The sequence below is a fragment of the Mastigoproctus giganteus genome, chromosome 14 (genome assembly GCF_048544385.1).
Source record: "Mastigoproctus giganteus isolate SK-2022 chromosome 14, ASM4854438v1, whole genome shotgun sequence".
NCBI classification, from domain to species: domain Eukaryota; kingdom Metazoa; phylum Arthropoda; class Arachnida; order Uropygi; family Thelyphonidae; genus Mastigoproctus; species Mastigoproctus giganteus.
In genome coordinates, this window is record NC_143588.1 from 88,737,772 (window position 1) to 88,756,857 (window position 19,086).

Consider the following 19,086-nt stretch of genomic DNA (forward strand, 5'->3'; position numbering starts at 1 on the left):
CCCTGCTTTCTGGTATTTCCAGATTATCAAAAGGCTTGCATTGAAAGTTGCTTCGTTGCACAGTGGCTATCAGTGATAAACCAGAATGTTATTTATTTGTAAAGTAGTCATGGGCAGCAGGTGATGGTGGTTGCTTAATATGGGGCATGTTTTCTAGCAAGAACTAGGATACCTGGTGTATATGGACCAATTTCACTTGCAAGGTGTACTGGCAGCTCTTAGGAGACCATCTGCACCCCACCATCTTGATTGCCTCCAAATTCACCCAACTTCAGTCCAATTGAACACCTGTGAAATTTTTTATGACAGGAAGTGAGGCCCATGGACATTCAACCATCTCTTCCAAAGCTGTGGAAAGCCTTGTAGGCAGCATGGCTGCAGATCCCTATGGGTGTCTTCAGATATATAACGGAGTCAGTGCCTAGGCAAATAGCAGCTGCCATCTGTGTGAAAGGTACCCTTAACACGGTATTATGTAGGTAGTCATAATTCATGATCACATTGTATAGTTGGAGTTCAGGAAAGCCTGTGATTTTTGCTCAAAAAAGACTGTTGCATAAACGGAGCAGCATGGCAATAAGGACAAGCTAGTGCTATGGATAAAGGGATGGTTGAGTGAGAAAAGACAGTAGTTATTAATGGACACTGCTCCACAAAGAGCAGTGTCCATTAAATTTCAGGATTTCAACATTGACCACCACTGAATTCCAGGACTCAGTGGTGGTCAATGTTGTTTTTTATATTTATTAACGATATTGATAAAAGCATGTCAGGCTTAATGTCTTAAGTTTGCAGATAATGCAAAGGTTGGCAGAGCCATTAGTGACAATAATCAAAGTAAGCTATTGCAACAAGTTCTAGAAAAATTAGGCATTATGGGCTGAGAAATGACAGTTGAAATTTAACTTTGACAAATGCAATGTAGTGCATGAGGCAGCAACTCCAGAGTAATGACCAACTGTGTGATTTACTACACTCAGGGTAGTGGAAATGAAAAAGACTATTATAATTGTGCAGTCAGGTATGAAGTTCTCTGAGCAGTGCAGACAGGTTGCCAGGACAACCCATGGGGTTTTGTCAGTGATATACAGGAACTTTGCTAGCTTGGATAAGGAGGTGATTATTCCATTGTACAAGGCAGTGATTAAGCTGGTTTAGGGGCCTTATTTTAGGAAATATGTATATCTGCTGGAACAGGTGCAGAGCAGTGCTATGAGATTTGAGACAGGGACAAAAGGGTGGTCTTCCAAGGAAGGCTTCAGTGTTACAAATTGTGGCGTCTGGTGACTAGGCACATGCAAACTGATCTGATCAGCTGTTTTAGGCTTTTTGAATGGATGGAGCAAACTCCGTGCTGATGGAATTCTTTCTCATATTACATATGTGAGGGCAGCATAAATTCAAAGTAAAGAATTGATGGTTGCAGGGTAGATGTGTGGAGGTTTGACTTCAGCCAGCAGGTGGTTGATTGTTGGGATGAACTTTAATCTGTTGTTGTGGAGGTGGTTAATCCGAATAAATTCAAGGAAGAACTAGACAAATTATTGGAAGAGATGGGCATGTGATGTGAACGATTTTTTTTTTTTTTTTTTTTTTGGCTGGTGCTTTAAATGCTGGTTTTATTGCATTATTTGCTACTACTAATACTGATACTAAAATTTTGGGAATCTGAATTAAAGCCCCTTTGAGCAAGCACAGCCTCGACTTAACCAAGGGAATGACCACCGCATATCCCGGAGCAATATGGCCTTAGTTGCTAATGCTCCTAAAAACCAAATAACAAACAAAGAAACTTAACCAAGGTCACCAATTTAGCAAGAAATCTGTTCCCATTGTGGGAGAGCTTGATTCATGTTGCAATAGATATTTTTAATAACGGTTGCAAAAGACACTTTTGATGACCAATTTCCAACAGCTGCATGCTGCTCCCTGAGAACAGTTTTAAATTATATCCTGTTATACATTATGACCAAAATTATTTGGAGTGACCTCCATGAATATTGTGTGCCAAAACTCCTGAGCACATTAATTCCTTGAATACTTCCCATTTAGAATCTGCTGTTGGTAACATCAGTTGGATCCCACTGTATAGAATTTAAAAACTGTCTGAGACCACTGGTCACTTCTACAAAAGCAGAACTCATTCCTTTACCCCTGATAGTAGTTACATCTTTAAGTAAATACCACATCAGTACCACTGAAGTGCCACCTATTGGTTCTCATATCAGTATGTCTTATGGGATCTGCTTGTTCCAACCTTAGTACATTGCAACCAGTATTTGTTTTGGATTGGAACTTAAACTTTAAATGTAGGGTGGCAGTGGTTGATATTATATTATAATGTAATTTTTTCTGTTTGTGCAGCTATGTCATTCTTGTACTCTCAGAATTCACAGTGGCTGAGTTTATTCAAAGAAAGAAGACTGGTGGTGCTGATAGCTGAAAGGAGGTGGAATGGAGTGCATCACTGAGCATGGAGTGCAACATTGAGCATGTTCAGGGAACCATAAGTGATAGTTCATATCTCACTCATGGCATCTGGAGAAAATATCACAGGTTCGAGGCAGCAGCAACATTCTTCAGTATTCTTATCCGTCCGTAAGCAGCTGCACATAAGTCCCCATTGCAGTGTCACCTAAGTGGAATGCCTTTTGGAGTGGTGTTATTTCCAGTGTGACAAATCTTGCTACAGTGTTTCATTCCCATGGACTTGTTTAGGTGTTGGATTTGCCTGAAAGGTGCTTTGTCGGAGTGTATTGTCATGACTGTGAAGTTTGGTGGAAGCAGTCAGATGATATGGGACTGATTCAGCTGCATTGGACACTGTCCATTTGTGGTAAGGCCTGAAACTATTGTGTTCCTTACCTTCTTGATGTTTTTGACGATTACAGTGCTACCTGCACTGTAGCCCTACTTCCAAAATAGGGGACCCATTAGTACTAGCATGATAAAACTGTGTTATACAGAGTGTTAAATCAGCTCACACCAACCATAAGAATAAGTATTTACTGTAACTAAAATATTTATTTACATATTAAAATAAAATAAATATTTACAAAAACTGCTATTATATTAAATATACATGTAAAAACATTAAAACTGTGATAAAATCCTTGAGATAAAATACACTAAAATAAACCGGATAAAAACGATAAAAATCTCTGGAGCTTTCGGAAGCTTGTGCTCCCTTCCTCAGCAGTAACAAAACTTCCTGCAGCACATCCATATATATAACAGGCTCACGGTACCTATACACGTGGTGCAGTCGGCGCATGGTCTGAACTGGAAGCGGAAATAGCTCGGGAACGTGTTAAGCAAAACCGTTCATCCGTACTTAGGATAATAGTTTCAAACAGAGGATGCATACGCATACCTCTGTCCCTATTCATAATATTGTGGTCAGATGAACAGATTCGTAGGCTCTCAAGCCATTTACGGTTCCAGAACCCATGCACTCGATCCATGATAACCGCATCCTCTGGGAAAATTTGATGCTGCTTCTCCCAAAAATGTTCGGCCACAGCAGACTTATTATAATCAGCTCTGAACTGGAAGCGGAAATAGCTCGGGAACGTGTTAAGCAAAACCGTTCATCCGTACTTAGGATAATAGTTTCAAACAGAGGATGCATGTGCATACCTCTGTCCCTATTCATAATATTGGGGTCGGATGTATATATGGACGTGCTGCAGGAAGTTTTGTTACTGCTGAGGAAGGGAGCGCAAGCTTCCGAAAGCTCCAGAGATTTTTATCGTTTTTATCCAGTTTATTTTAGTGTATTTTATCTCAAGGATTTTATCACAGTTTTAATGTTTTTACATGTATATTTAATATAATAGCAGTTTTTGTAAATATTTATTTTATTTTAATATGATAGTATGGATCAGAGCTGAAATACTCAATATGTTCTACGTTGATAATAATATTAGTAAATTAATAAGAGGAGTTTACCTCAATATAGTACGTGGAACACTTCCGTATGATACCCTCCAGAAATTAAAACGGAAAAAACGAAAAAATCGACAACTTACCGTTGTCGATTTTTACCGTTGTCGTACATTAAAGTAAAATATAAATAATTAAAGTAAAATATAAATAATTAAATAATCAATTTAACACAATTCAAAATCAATTCAAAACAATTAAAATTCAAATTAACGCAATTAAAAGAATCTAACGAAAATATTCAAAACGATTTTCCTTCCTGAAGCTGACAATGCTTTTCGACCGACTGTCGTGATCACAGGAATGAAAATTACCGAATCCAGCTAAACCTGCAACTTAAATACTGTAGTGATTGTGTCTTCGCGCATGCGCGTAAAGGTCCACGCATCGGAGATCAAATATGGCCGCCGAACATTAACAGAATTCTCGTGTAATTTAATTTCAACGGTTTCTGCAATTAATAGTCGCGTATAATTACGTTGAACGTTAAGTATTTTGGCCTCGTTAAATAAAAAAGTATGTTTTTCGTTAATGGCATGAAAGGCTAATTCTGACGCTGCTGAACGAGAAGCACAAACTGAGGCTTCGTGTTGATTTACACGGATATTAAGAGAAAACCGCGTCGAACCCTGATAAGACGAGTCGCAATCACCGCAAGAAATGTTGTATACTAGATCATTAATTTGTTTTGCGAACGCCGAAAGAACCGAGCGATTGTTCAGTATAGTGTGTAACTTCCGTATAGGCCTAGCTATAATTTTAAATTCGGTATCTTTAAAGAATCTGTTAAGCTGTTTGTGCCACTGTTCAACATATGTGACAGAAATAAAGTATTTTTTGATATTACTATTGTTGATTGGTGCAGTATTTTGTATCTTATCCTTAGCTTGTACCCTAATTCGATTTATTGTGTTAATGGGATAACCCCTGTTCAAGAATCTGCTAGTTAATATTTGTATTTCTGAGTCTAAAGCAGAATCCGTCGTTGAATATTTATAGGCATTTAGAAATTGATTAAAGATAATCGATCTTTTGTAGGTGAACGGGTGGTAGCTATTATAATGTAGAAGCATGCCGGTGTTTGTGGGTTTTCGATAGATGCTAAATTGTATTTTGTTCGAGTCCCGGGTAAGCGTGAAATTTAGAAAGTTTAATGACTTAGTATCCGTATCTTCCCTTTCCAATGTAAATTTGAGTCTAGAATGAATATTATTGAACGAATGTAAAATGTCTTGGATAGTACTACTATCGGTAATAATTAGAACATCGTCTAAATACCTCCCATAGTATGTGATACGGGGACGAAAAGGTGTCAAATGTATCTGCTCAATCGTTGAGAGATAGATCTCTGACATTAAGCCACTCAGGCTCAAACCCATTGGTAATCCAAAAATTTGTTTGTACACCTTGTCTCGAAAGGTGATGTAGTTAGCCTCAACTAATAGTTTAATTAAGTGAAAAATCTCCTTTATAGGCAGCTTCGTATAATTAATCGGTGTCGAGTTTTTATTTAACATATCCCAAATAATATCTAATGTGTATTCAACGTTTACATTCGTATATAATGAGGTAACATCTAATGAGAATAAATTGTCATTGTCGCCGAGTCTACAGTCTTTAAGATTATTAAATAATGTATCGTAATTCTTAATTCCAAATTGTATAACCTGTCTACAAGTTCAAGACACGTTCATGCGAATTCTAACACATTGTCGCGAGCTTGCGACCAAGTTCACACGAGTTGGGTGACATCCCCCCCACAGACACATAACGCACTACCACAGAATATGTCGGCTAGTTCACGAACACCCCCTCACCCAGTATCCAACGAACCGACATATCAACAGGTTACAAATCTTTCCTCGTGTACACTATCGCAGGACCAGATTTCACTTTTATCCAAAGGATTAAATTATAATTTACCACCTCGAAAGCTGCCAAAAAAACAATGCGTAATTGATATTGAATTTGGACTTCGTAGTGTTCCACAAAAAGATGTATTTATTCAACAAGTTAACCAAGTAGTGAATAACATAAAAGAAACGCGACTTCCTAAATTGAATACACATGACAGTTCAGCTTTACGGGAACTTCGAGAAAATAAGGACATTATTATACAGAGGGCAGATAAAGGAGATACAGTGGTAATACTAGATAAACATGATTATATTAATAAGTTAGATTCAGTTGTATCTGATACCTCCACTTATTGTGAAGTGGACCCGACTCTGTTTACCAATTTGGTAAATCAATACAATAAAACGTTAACCACATATCGTAAAAACGACTACATTACTATGGTTCAGTTGAAGGAATTGAAGTCCAGAACATACAATATTCCTGCACTTTTTGGTCAGGTAAAATTACACAAGCCTGGATTTCCGATTCGACCTATTGTTTCCTACAGGAACTCGGCATTTTCAGCCTTAGCCACACATGTATATAACATTATAAAACCTTTTAGACAGGTTATACAATTTGGAATTAAGAATTACGATACATTATTTAATAATCTTAAAGACTGTAGACTCGGCGACAATGACAATTTATTCTCATTAGATGTTACCTCATTATATACGAATGTAAACGTTGAATACACATTAGATATTATTTGGGATATGTTAAATAAAAACTCGACACCGATTAATTATACGAAGCTGCCTATAAAGGAGATTTTTCACTTAATTAAACTATTAGTTGAGGCTAACTACATCACCTTTCGAGACAAGGTGTACAAACAAATTTTTGGATTACCAATGGGTTTGAGCCTGAGTGGCTTAATGTCAGAGATCTATCTCTCAACGATTGAGCAGATACATTTGACACCTTTTCGTCCCCGTATCACATACTATGGGAGGTATTTAGACGATGTTCTAGTTATTACCGATAGTAGTACTATCCAAGACATTTTACATTCGTTCAATAATATTCATTCTAGACTCAAATTTACATTGGAAAGGGAAGATACGGATACTAAGTCATTAAACTTTCTAAATTTCACGCTTACCCGGGACTCGAACAAAATACAATTTAGCATCTATCGAAAACCCACAAACACCGGCATGCTTCTACATTATAATAGCTACCACCCGTTCACCTACAAAAGATCGATTATCTTTAATCAATTTCTAAATGCCTATAAATATTCAACGACGGATTCTGCTTTAGACTCAGAAATACAAATATTAACTAGCAGATTCTTGAACAGGGGTTATCCCATTAACACAATAAATCGAATTAGGGTACAAGCTAAGGATAAGATACAAAATACTGCACCAATCAACAATAGTAATATCAAAAAATACTTTATTTCTGTCCCATATGTTGAACAGTGGCACAAACAGCTTAACAGATTCTTTAAAGATACCGAATTTAAAATTATAGCTAGGCCTATACGGAAGTTACACACTATACTGAACAATCGCTCGGTTCTTTCGGCGTTCGCAACACAAATTAATGATCTAGTATACAACATTTCTTGCGGTGATTGCGACTCGTCTTATCAGGGTTCGACGCGGTTTTCTCTTAATATCCGTGTAAATCAACACGAAGCCTCAGTTCGTGCTTCTCGTTCAGCAGCGTCAGAATTAGCCTTTCATGCCATTAACGAAAAACATACTTTTTTATTTAACGAGGCCAAAATACTTAACGTTCAACGTAATTATACGCGACTATTAATTGCAGAAACCATTGAAATTAAATTACACGAGAATTCTGTTAATGTTCGGCGGCCATATTTGATCTCCGATGCGTGGACCTTTACGCGCATGCGCGAAGACACAATCACTACAGTATTTAAGTTGCAGGTTTAGCCGGATTCGGTAATTTTCATTCCTGTGATCACGACAGTCGGTCGAAAAGCATTGTCAGCTTCAGGAAGGAAAATCGTTTTGAATATTTTCGTTAGATTCTTTTAATTGCGTTAATTTGAATTTTAATTGTTTTGAATTGATTTTGAATTGTGTTAAATTGATTATTTAATTATTTATATTTCACTTTAATTATTTATATTTTACTTTAATGTACCGGTAAGTTGTCGATTTTTTTCGTTTTTTCCGTTTTAATTTCTGGAGGGTATCATACGGAAGTGTTCCACGTACTATATTGAGGTAAACTCCTCTTATTAATTTACTAATTTTATTTTAATATGTAAATAAATATTTTAGTTACAGTAAATACTTATTCTTATGGTTGGTGTGAGCTGATTTAATACTAAAATATGAATTTTCCCAACCTCAGAGGCCTTTTTCAGGATATACAGAGTGAGTCACACAGGACTGGTTTGTGTTGTGATGTTCCAAAAGTTGGACTGGCTGGCTCAGAGCCAGGATGTGAGAAGTGTTGAATACTTGTGAGATGAATTGGATAGCTAGATTATGCTACAGTTGAAACAGCCTTCTTCTGACCTGGCTCTCTCTCACCTGTTTTGCAGGAGGAATGCAAGCAAATACTAGCTCACACTGAAAATTGATAGAAGGTATGCCCAATGTGGTTAATGCTATCATACAGAACAGAGTTGACCCAAATATATATTAATTACTTAAATTAAAAGTCCTTTTGTAACTATGTGTCTGTATCCAAATACTTTTTTGATCATAGATTCAAATTGAGGAAGGATAGTTGCAGAATAGATGTGTAGAAGTTTGCCTTTAGCCAGTGGGTGGATAATTGCTGGAACAAAATTCCATCTGTTGTTGTGGAAGTGGATTGGATTAAATAAATTCAAGGAAGAACCAGTCAAACTATTGGTCACTGGTTCTACCATAGGCTTCTGATAATTTATATGCTTCCCATTCATTTTTCTTCTCTGCCACGAGTCTCATCTCATTAGTTCATCTGTTTAATTCTAAACCTTGGACAGTATTTCTTAGTTGGTATGAAAAGCCTAGCAGCTTCCAAGATTAATTCCTTGAATGCTTCCCATTTAGAATTTGCTGTTGGTAACATCAGTTGGATCCCACTGTATAGAATTTAAAAACTGTCTGAGACCACTGGTCACTTTTACAAAAGCAAAAACCCATTCCTTTACCCCTGATGGTAGTTACATCTTTAAATTAATACCACATCAGTACACTGATCACTGTTGATAATTAGATCAAGAGTATTCCTCCCTCTGGTTGCCTCTCGAACATGCTGCTATAGAAAACAATCATGCCTTAAATCTACGTGTGTTGCTAGTGTGCAAGTGACCAAATCACAAGTTCCAGTCAATATCTGAGGATGTTAAAATTCCCAATTATAAGACATTCCGATTTACTGGTCCACTCTGTTTCTCTGTATGGTTGTTTGTTGACTCACCAGTGTCATTATTGTCAAAGAGACTCTAGACGATTTAACACAACAAAGGACATAAGAAGATTTAACACAAAAAAAGTATAACAAGCATTGAGGGGGAAAACAAAGGACTTAAGTCAGCAGTAATACAGAAAGACAAATGATACTGAATCTGAAGAATAGTGATGGTGTACTTATGAATAGCAGAGGAGGAATAATTGAAAAAGCAGAAGGCTACTGTAAGGTATTATGTAAGGAGCAAGAGAATGGTGCCAGCAGTGGGGAAGATGGATCACAAATTTGCAACACATATGGCATACCAAATATCCTTCTTGATGAGATAGAACATGCATTGAGGAAAATTAAGAATCAAAAATCCCCAGGTGAAGATAGTTACTGTAAAATTGTTAAAATTGGGATGAAAGAGAGACATAACACAGAAACTGGCAAGACTCTTCACAAAATACATTAGGAAAGGTGTGACCCGTAAGGAGTGGAATAATGCAATCATAATTTTACTGCCTAGACAAATCAGAAATTGAAAATTTAGACCAATTAGCTTGTTGTCCCACATTTACAAGTTGTTCTCAAGGGTCATAACTAACAGATTAGAAAGAATACTTGATGAGAATCAACTGAAAGAGCAGGCTGGCTTTAGGATAGGATTCTCAACAATGGATCTTCTTCACGTAATATCACAGCTAATGGAGAAAACAAATTGATAAAGAACACCATTATGCCTGGCATTTGTGGATTATGAAAAGGCATTTGATCCATACAGCATAAGGCAATGTTTCAGACACTGGAAAGACAAGGCAGACACCCCATTTGTTATAATTTTTGAAGAAAATATATGAGAATGTTTCCTCCTTTATTAAACTAGACAAAGACAGTATCAAATTTAAAATTAAGAAAGGAGTTCGACAAGGAGACATATCTCCAAAGTTTACTGCTGCCCTTGAGGATGCTTTCAGAAGATTAGACTGGTCGCAGAAAGGAATCAGTGTGAATGGAAAGTGCCTAAACCATTTATGATTTGCAAATAACATTGTGATCATAAGCCACGATCCCAAAGAATTGGAGGAAAACTTTAATCAGTTATGCACAGTAAGTTGCTTGAGCATGTACAGAGAAGGGCAACAAGATTGGTGAGCGGAAAGAAGGGGTCCTCTTACCAAGAAAGGCTTAAGTTCTGTAAATTGCAGCATCTGGAGACTAGGCACCTGCGAGGTGATCTGATTGTGTTGTAAAAGCCCTAATTGGGTTGAGCACGATGAATTCTGATGGGAATCTCCCGACTGCGAACCCGAGGGGGGGCATACATTCAAATTGAAGAAAGACAGTTGTAGATTATACATGTGGAAATTTGCCTTTAGCTAGTGAGTGGTTAATTGCTGGAACAAACTTCCATCTGTTGTTGTGGAGGTTGGTAGCTTAAATAAATTCAAGGATGAACTGGACAAACTTTTAGAAGGAATGGATGTGTGAAATTTTTTTTTTTTTTTTTGGCTGATGCTATATAAGTTCATACACTTGCTTTTTTGCACCACATGCCTCCATTACTACTGCTACTATTTCAGACATAAATCTTCTGAATATGGCGGAAACAAAAGTAATGATGAACAAGTATTCCACAGAAAGGGATATAATCATTGAAGGAGTAGAAATTGAAAAGGTGGATTCATATTTATCTTGGTCAAGTCATTAGCAGCAACAATGATAAATGGCTGGAAGTCAAGAGAAGAATAAATTTCAGATAGATAGCATTCTGGAAATATAGTCACGTACTGAGGAGCAATACCTCAATTTGTTCATAAAATAATGAACCAATGTATACTTCCCACCATGACTTATGGAAGTGAAACTCGGGCACTCACCAAAAGAATGGAAGAGAAGCTGGAAACTACACAGCAAAGAATAGAACAAATTATATTAGGAATCAGACTGTTGGATAAGTAGAGAAACACTTGGATTAGGCAGCAAACACAAGTAAAGGACATTCTTATGAGAAATAGAAGTGAAATGGACTTGGGCAGGACACAGATTGAACATATGATGATAGGCGGACTAAGAAAATAACAGAATTGTACCCAAGAGGAGCTAAAAGAAAACCTGGAAGACAACAATGGAGATGGACGGATGACATTCAAGAGTTCATCGGTAGGAAATGGGTGGCCATTTGCACAAAACGGAAAGAACTGAAAAGTTGCAGGCGAGGCCTTCATCCTGCAGTGGATTGAAAATTGCTGATGATGACAACTCATTTTTACTTTTCCAGTGCTTATATCACACCAAACTGACTCAACACTGCACTGTTCACCCATGTCAACTGGATGCACATCCTTAGATTTTGTTTTTTTTAACTTACAGCATGACCCCTTCTCCCCTTCTATATGCATTGTACTCCCTAAATTTCAATTCTGCATTCCTTATCTCTGTGTGACACCACATTCCTGATATCCCAACAGTATCTGCCTTTTAATGTCTTCACCAGCACTTCAAATTCATCAAATTTATTTACTATACTCCTAGTATTGGTGTACATGCAAGCATACATGCACCCATTCTTACCCTTAGTTACTCTAACGTAACCCATGTATTTACTTATTCCATGATGACTCCCAGGTGTCCTTGATATCTCCAGCACCTTGCTTTCCAGGCTGCTGCTCGTACCAGTAGAAACAGTGCAAGAATCACTTTCACCAGTCTGTGGCTACTGTTACTCTATTAGTATGTGAATTCCCCTGCTCAAGCTAGCAGTTTTCCGGCCCACTTAACACTGCCTCAATAGCATCAGCAAATATTCTTGCACCCTTTCTTTCTATTTAAGTGTATGCTGCCCCTGTAGAAGCAGTTTCTCCTCTTAACAAGCACATACCATGCTGAGAAAAATTCTGCCCCAAGAGCCTTGCAGAATCTCTCCAGGGCTGAATTGATTGACAAGGCTCATCATATATTCCTTCCTGTCGTGTTTGGGCAGAATTGCTGACACTTTCAAATTTAAATCTAACTTGCAACTTGTTTTCTACATTGACCTGTACTTGTTAAGTAAGTCCTCAGATCTACTCTTAATGTCATTACTGCAATTTTTAGCAGTATCACTTTTTGTGCATCTTAAAAGATGTCTGTCTACGTCATCAACCTTTGCTCCTGACTAAAGTTGATATTGATGATGAATTGTAGTCGAAAACATGAAACTACCTCTGAAAATAACTGCCGAACTTATTGTGAGTCTCGGCAATCCAGTTTCTAGCAATACAGTTTGGCAAAAACTTCATAAAGGGGAAATTTATGGCAGAACCACTATTGCCAAGACACTCGTTATTGATCTTAATGCTAGAAAGAGGATTCACTTTTGTAAGAAGCACAAAAAAAGGACATTTCGTGGTAGGAAACATTATTTTCAGATATCATTCATGCTTTTCCAGCATCATGGAGAGTTTATATTTGGCGAACACGAAAAGAAGCACATCATACTGTGCCAACTGCCAAACATGGAAGAGGATCAACAATGGTTTGTGCAGCAATATTTTGGTATTCTTTAGTTCCTGTCATCGTCCTGAATGGGTGAATTACTGCCATTACTTATTGTCTTGATATTCTAAGTGACGAGGTTCATTCCATTGTAAATAATGTTTCCCATAAACGATGCCATGTTTATAGATGATAATGCTCTAATACACACAGCTGGATGTGTACTATCTTGGTTTGAGGAGAGTGAAACTGAGGCTAAGCATCTCCATGGTTTGCATAATCACCAGACAAAGGTAATTGTACCACTGTGGGCATATTTGGAGAGGAGACTGAGAAGCAGATTTCCTCCGCCATCACTCAAGAAGCTTGAAATGTTTCTCCACGAAGGTTGGTCCAATGTTCCTCTTCAGACACTTCAAGATTAATTTGAATGTATTCCACATAGAATACAGGGAATATTCATGTGTTGTTGTGAGGGATCCCAGGGTTCCTCCATCAGCTGCCATTGTACATCTTGTGTAGAAACTTATGCTTAGTCCATTTTTATGTAGTGTGTTAGATGTGTAAGTGTAGTGATATGGTGTGTTATGTTTTCGGCTAGTACCTGGCTCTTAGCAGAAGTATCAACACCTGGTCGCCACGTCCCACCCCACGTTGCCGCTACGTGCAGGTGGCCAGGATCTGCTATCACCTGCTGAACTAGTCCAGGGCAAAAAACCCAAGAGCCCAAATTTAAAAAATGAAAAGGCTATAGAAGGAGAGGTTTGGGAGCTGAAGAGGTAGGAAAGAATAGAAGAAAGGAGGATCAGACAGAGGAACCCTCCAATAGTTATAAGGTAGAAGAAATAAAGCAAGACTAAAGAAAAAATAAGAGGTGGAGAAGTGGACTGACTTCTCGTGCTATGGGAAATAATCCCATGGAGGATCCCATCCTAGAAGCTAGGATCAGCAAAATTTCTTGTGGTATAATTATGTTTAATCTCTTGTAGACATTGCTCCAGGCACTTCTTTGGAGAAACAAGTTTTTTTTATTATTTTTTTATTTTTTTTTACCCCAATTGCTCTATAAACAGGGTCCATGTCTTCAGAAGAACACCAAGAATTTACGCTATATACAGGAACACGTTCAATGTCCAGCAGGGTATATTTGGTTACAATGAGTATCCAATCATCATTAACTCCTGATAAAATTATCCCAAATTAGCAAGTCTAAGCTCCTCTTCTTTTAAAAGCACGTGAGGCAAAGGTGTTCAGTGCTATGAATGCTGCTTGAGATCAGAGAAGTGCAGGTTTATTTCTCGTTATGAAGGTATCTGAAACAAGCTGAAGTTCACGCCTTTAGTCTTGATAATATTGACATTTGAAAATAATGTGGCCAATACTCTCTTCCTGTCCACAGAGACAATCCTAATTTTAATAATTTGCTGTTAATAATCCCGTGGGCAGTCAGTAAAAATGTACCGTGCAAGCCAGGTGCAAATCACAAAGATTCTCTCTTCCTGAACTCCTTCACCGATGGTAAAAATTCTCTGGTCAATGCGCCAAGTTCTGAAGCTGACTAGTCTCTTTGCCATTTATCTACATAAATGGAATGAAGCCTTCTTTTCTCAGATATTAAAGAAGCATCTAGATCAAGTTGCATACCATCCAAAGTAACAGGTATTGATTTCTTCAGGTGATACATCATCTATCTGTATTGTATTTCATAGTGTAGAGGTAATTTTTCCAATAACACCTGCAAAGCCATAGTAGAAGTGGTTCTATACGCCCGTGAAATCATCAGGAGGGCCTGCAGAAGCTGTTTCATAATTGCAGACTTGTTGGTCCTATGGCCCCACACTCCAACTGCATAAGCAATGATAGGTAAAAAAAAACACAATTATAATATAACCTGGGTGAATGACCTCTCAGGCCCCATTCCTGCCTGATTACCAGTCTCAATCTGGATAAGAAAGACTTACACTTTTCTTTCACATACCTTGTATGTGGCGGAAAACTTAAGGCATCATCAGGTTGAATATCTAAATATTTTGTTATGGCAGTATATTTAATTGTCTGTCCTCTATACTTTATAAGTGGTGGACATTCTCTATCTAATTTTCCATTTAAAAGCATCTGCAATGTTTTAGTTGAAACTTGCGGTTTGTGAATTGCAGACCAAGTTGAAAGTTCTTGTAAGACACAGTTAGCTGTGTCTTCCAGATTCTTCCTTGAATTTCTGCAGACAAGGATGGTAAGATAGTCTGCATAGGCAATCATCTTTGTTCCTTCAAATTTCTTGGTGAGCCATGAATCAAACAAAAGATTCCAACACAGGGGGCCCAGAATTGATCCCTGCGGGCAACCCCTTGTAACATGTCCAAAGACCTGTTTAGTACCACTCATAACTATGATAGAGCGCTGGTAAAAATAGCTTGTAAGTAATTTGAAGATTGGTCTAGAAACCCCGGCCTCCTGGAACGTCTCCAGAGCACTCTGCCGCCAAAGGGTGTCAAAGGCCCATTTGAGGCCAAGTAGGTATTTTGTATCAGTTTCGTTTTACAAAGTAAGGAGTCTGGCAATTGCATCCTCAGTCTCCTTACAACGAGTAAAACCAAATTGATTTGGAGATGTAATGCTTTATTGGTGTGAATAAATAATAGCGATTAGCGTTTCCCAGTGCCTTGCCCATAACTGGTAGCAAAGAAGTCGGCCCGTATGAACCCGGGTCGTCCTCAGGTTTCTTCGGATGTTTAAGGAGTATCTTAAGATTTGCAATTTTCCAGGTTTTAGGAAAAATTCCATGTTGCAGACAAGAATTAAACAGCTTGCAAATAAAAGGAGAAACATCTTTCTAGGCTCTTTTGAGGATGTACACATCAAAACCTGGACATTTCCCAGAGCGCATGTGAAAGGAGGCTCTTCAGACTGTCCAATATAAGTCAAATTTTTAGATTTAATTTCTACCTGCTCCTGGAGCTTACCCGTTCCATTGTCCTGGTGTATGATTACATCAAGAATTCTGTTAATAGTAGACATCCACGAAAGGGTGTCCTGATTCTCTGCAGTTTTAACTGAAGCAAACGCCTTTCTAGGCGTGATCTTGTTACTCAGTAACTTGTATACCAGTCCACATAGAATACAAGCTGTTTTAAAAGCAGAAGATGTCCTTACATCATATTAGTACATACATATAATTCTTTTCACAGATGTGTCCATTATTTTGTCCGTCACTGAATATAATGCCTTTTGTTCAAACATTCATTTGACTTCATATGTATGACTAACTACAATAACAATGCTTTACACTAATTATACAAAAGCTATAAAGGCACAATTTGGCCCTAGCAGCCCTTATACCAATAAATTCCACTCCAACAACAAAAGCTATGTGATTCATGTAATGAGGGGCTATATAACTCTGGATTTAAAATTCCCATAATTGTTGGGATCATATTGTGCAACGAAGTCACAACTGAGTTGTCTGCTCTTAAATAAAGATGCCTAGTTACTCACTGATGAGGAAACTGTCTCCAAAACAGTGTTGCATAGGTGGCTGTACTCTGCTGAGAATAAATAGCAACATACTTCTCTATTGGGGAAGCCCTGCTTTTATTTGAAGTTTGAGGCTAGCCAAATCATTATGAAGTTGAAGTAATTCATAATGCAGTAGATTCTTGTTATTTGGGAACTAGTGCATTCTGGCCCAATTAAGCGGCTGCCCCAGTTATGCGAAGTTTCGCGTAAATAGTTAAAAATACAGCTTTACGATTGATTTTCTGTACGATCAAATCACGTTACGATAGACTCGCCATAGTAAAGTATCATTCACTATACAATATGTAGTAAGCGCTGGTCATTGTGATCACATTTGTGAATTGAATTTTAATTCTATTAAACAGCGATTCTAATTAGCAAAAATAGGAGGAATATTATCCACAGGCTATAAAAGTAAAGATGTATTAAGTACAAATTTACACTTTATTACCTAAACAATTAAATGATTCATTAAAATCAGAAGAATATTTTCCACAGCTAGCAAAATAAAAATAATTTATGCTTACATGCATAGCCCCTTCAAACTACAAGCGTAGGTTTTTTTTTTTTTTTGTTTGAGTTTTCTATGGAGTATTTACACCAATATAATATAGAATATTTGCACTCTTAAACATATGATGCTTTATTGCATCAATCTTCATTTTAATAATATAGCTTAATTAATACGTACTGTAATGTGTACATACTAACTAGTTGACATTTCTGTTCATTGACATTTGTGGGTGGGGGTTAAAATTTAAAACAGTAAAAAGATAAGCAATTGATAACAAAGAGCATGGCACACACAAATTGCAAGTAACACGATACGCACAAGTGAGAATGGAGTAACAAGTTACGAAGCTTTAAAAATAGGAATAAAGAGAAGATTCTGAAAATTAAATTTTTTATGATTGAAGATTTCATGGAAGTGTAAACACATTTCACCATAATAACCCATGTGGTACGGTCGGAGATAATCGTAGAGTAATCGCTAGTGCAATGATCTCCTGCCTCAATTAAACGGCATGTTGTCCCAATTAAGTGAAGTAAACTTTGGCTATTTTCTCAATTAGGTTCTGTTCTTTAAGATTTGTTCCAAATAAATGGCTGCCCCAATTAACCGGTGACCCAAATAACCTTAATCCACTGTATAAGATTTTATATAATGATACCTCTTTGTGCAAACTCATTTGTTGTTATATGAATGGCTGCATATAATAATGATGCTTTACATTATTTGTACAAATGCTGTACTAATTTGTTTATTTAGCTTACATATATATTACAGTATATTACAATCCTTGCACAACCTTTGTTGTGCAAGGATTGCTCTAACACGGTTAGAGAATTTTGACAAACTTCGCACAGTAGGGTATTTTTGAGCTTTTGTGCAGGGGAAACCTTGCTATTACGTTGGATGTCATTTTTCAACATTTCACTCTTTTTGAATCCCGCTGTTGACTTGCTAGTCAAAAAAAAACATTGAAAAATCCCTGTATTTTATTTTGTTGGGAAATCCCAGTGTTACATTCTGTGCTACTAAACTTGAGGAAAAATCTAGATTTCAAAGTTTTATTACTATTGGATAGCACACCAGGCCATCCAAACATTGAAGTTTTGTTCCTACCACCACAGTTGTACTACTAGGTTAATACAACTTCTTTCATTCAGCCATTAGATCAAGGCATTACATTCACCTTTAAAACTCATTCCATCAGAAAATCATTACAATGGATTTTGGAAAAAATTGATTCTGAATCTATTGAAGTAATGGAGGCATGGAAACATTTCTCAATTGTGGACTGTATCAGAACCATGGCTTTATTGCTGAAAGAAGTAAAACTGTCAACGTTAAATGTGTGTGGAAAAAATGTATGGCCAGAGTCAGTTCATTCAGGAAATATGTCAAACCAGCAGAGAAGGGAATTGGTGCCTATAGTAGAACTTGCTGTGTCAGCAGGAGGGGAAGGTTTTGATGATATGACCTACTGAAGCCCTCGTGGGTAGCAAGCACAGTTGATAGAATTGCCCTCCTCCCCACACTAGGTGGAAAAGACCCGAGTTCGAATCCTGTTGATGATGGGAGAATTTTTATGGGTATTTTTCACGTGGTTGGGTTAGTCTGGCTCAGGCATGGGTAGCATGGTTTTTCATCCAGCAAGACAGAAAATTGACCTCGGGACACGCGCGCAATTTATAGACAATATACATAGATTAACACAGCCTTAGTTACCTATGCTGCTAAAAAAAAAATTGAAAAAAAAAGATATGATTACTGAAGACATTCAAGAATTACTGGTAGTAAAAGAGGCTGGCAAAGGGAATTTGGTGGAAATGGCATCAGAGGCAAAACCAAATCAATTCAGAGGATGATGGCACAGATAAATTCTAAACTTCAAAATTTTACACTAAAAAGCATACGGGAAGGCGTAAACTTCACCGAGCAATTAGAATCTTATTTTTTGAATGCAGATTCTTGAATGAAAGGAGCCCAAAGTTTAAAATGGAGCTTCAAAAAATGCTTGGTTTTATACAATGAAATTCACAAAGATTTATCAAGCAAAAGCAAACAAACCCAGATTACTGATTTTTTAAAGAGAAGATACATGAAATCTAGAATGGTGTATATTTGTTAGTTTTGTTAACGAAATAGTGTATTTTTGTTAGCTTTTGGAACGTACTTTTTCTTAGTCCCGTATAACATTTGCACAACACAACATTTTATAGGAACTAACTACAATTACCTTGTTATACGATGGTTACTGTATACTAAACTGGAGTTCTGTGTTAAGAAATTTTAACCATAAATTTATGTGCTTCCTTAAACATGTGTCGTGTATTATGGCAATAGCTACTGATGCACCATAAAAACATAAA

General features: G+C 37.2%; 1 protein-coding gene across 1 annotated transcript in view; it reads left to right on the forward strand.

The window, feature by feature from the left end:
- Nucleotides 1–19,086, forward strand: part of LOC150075329 (protein argonaute-2-like) — a 384,361-nt gene that overhangs the window by 177,948 nt on the left and 187,327 nt on the right. The window lies entirely within an intron of this gene.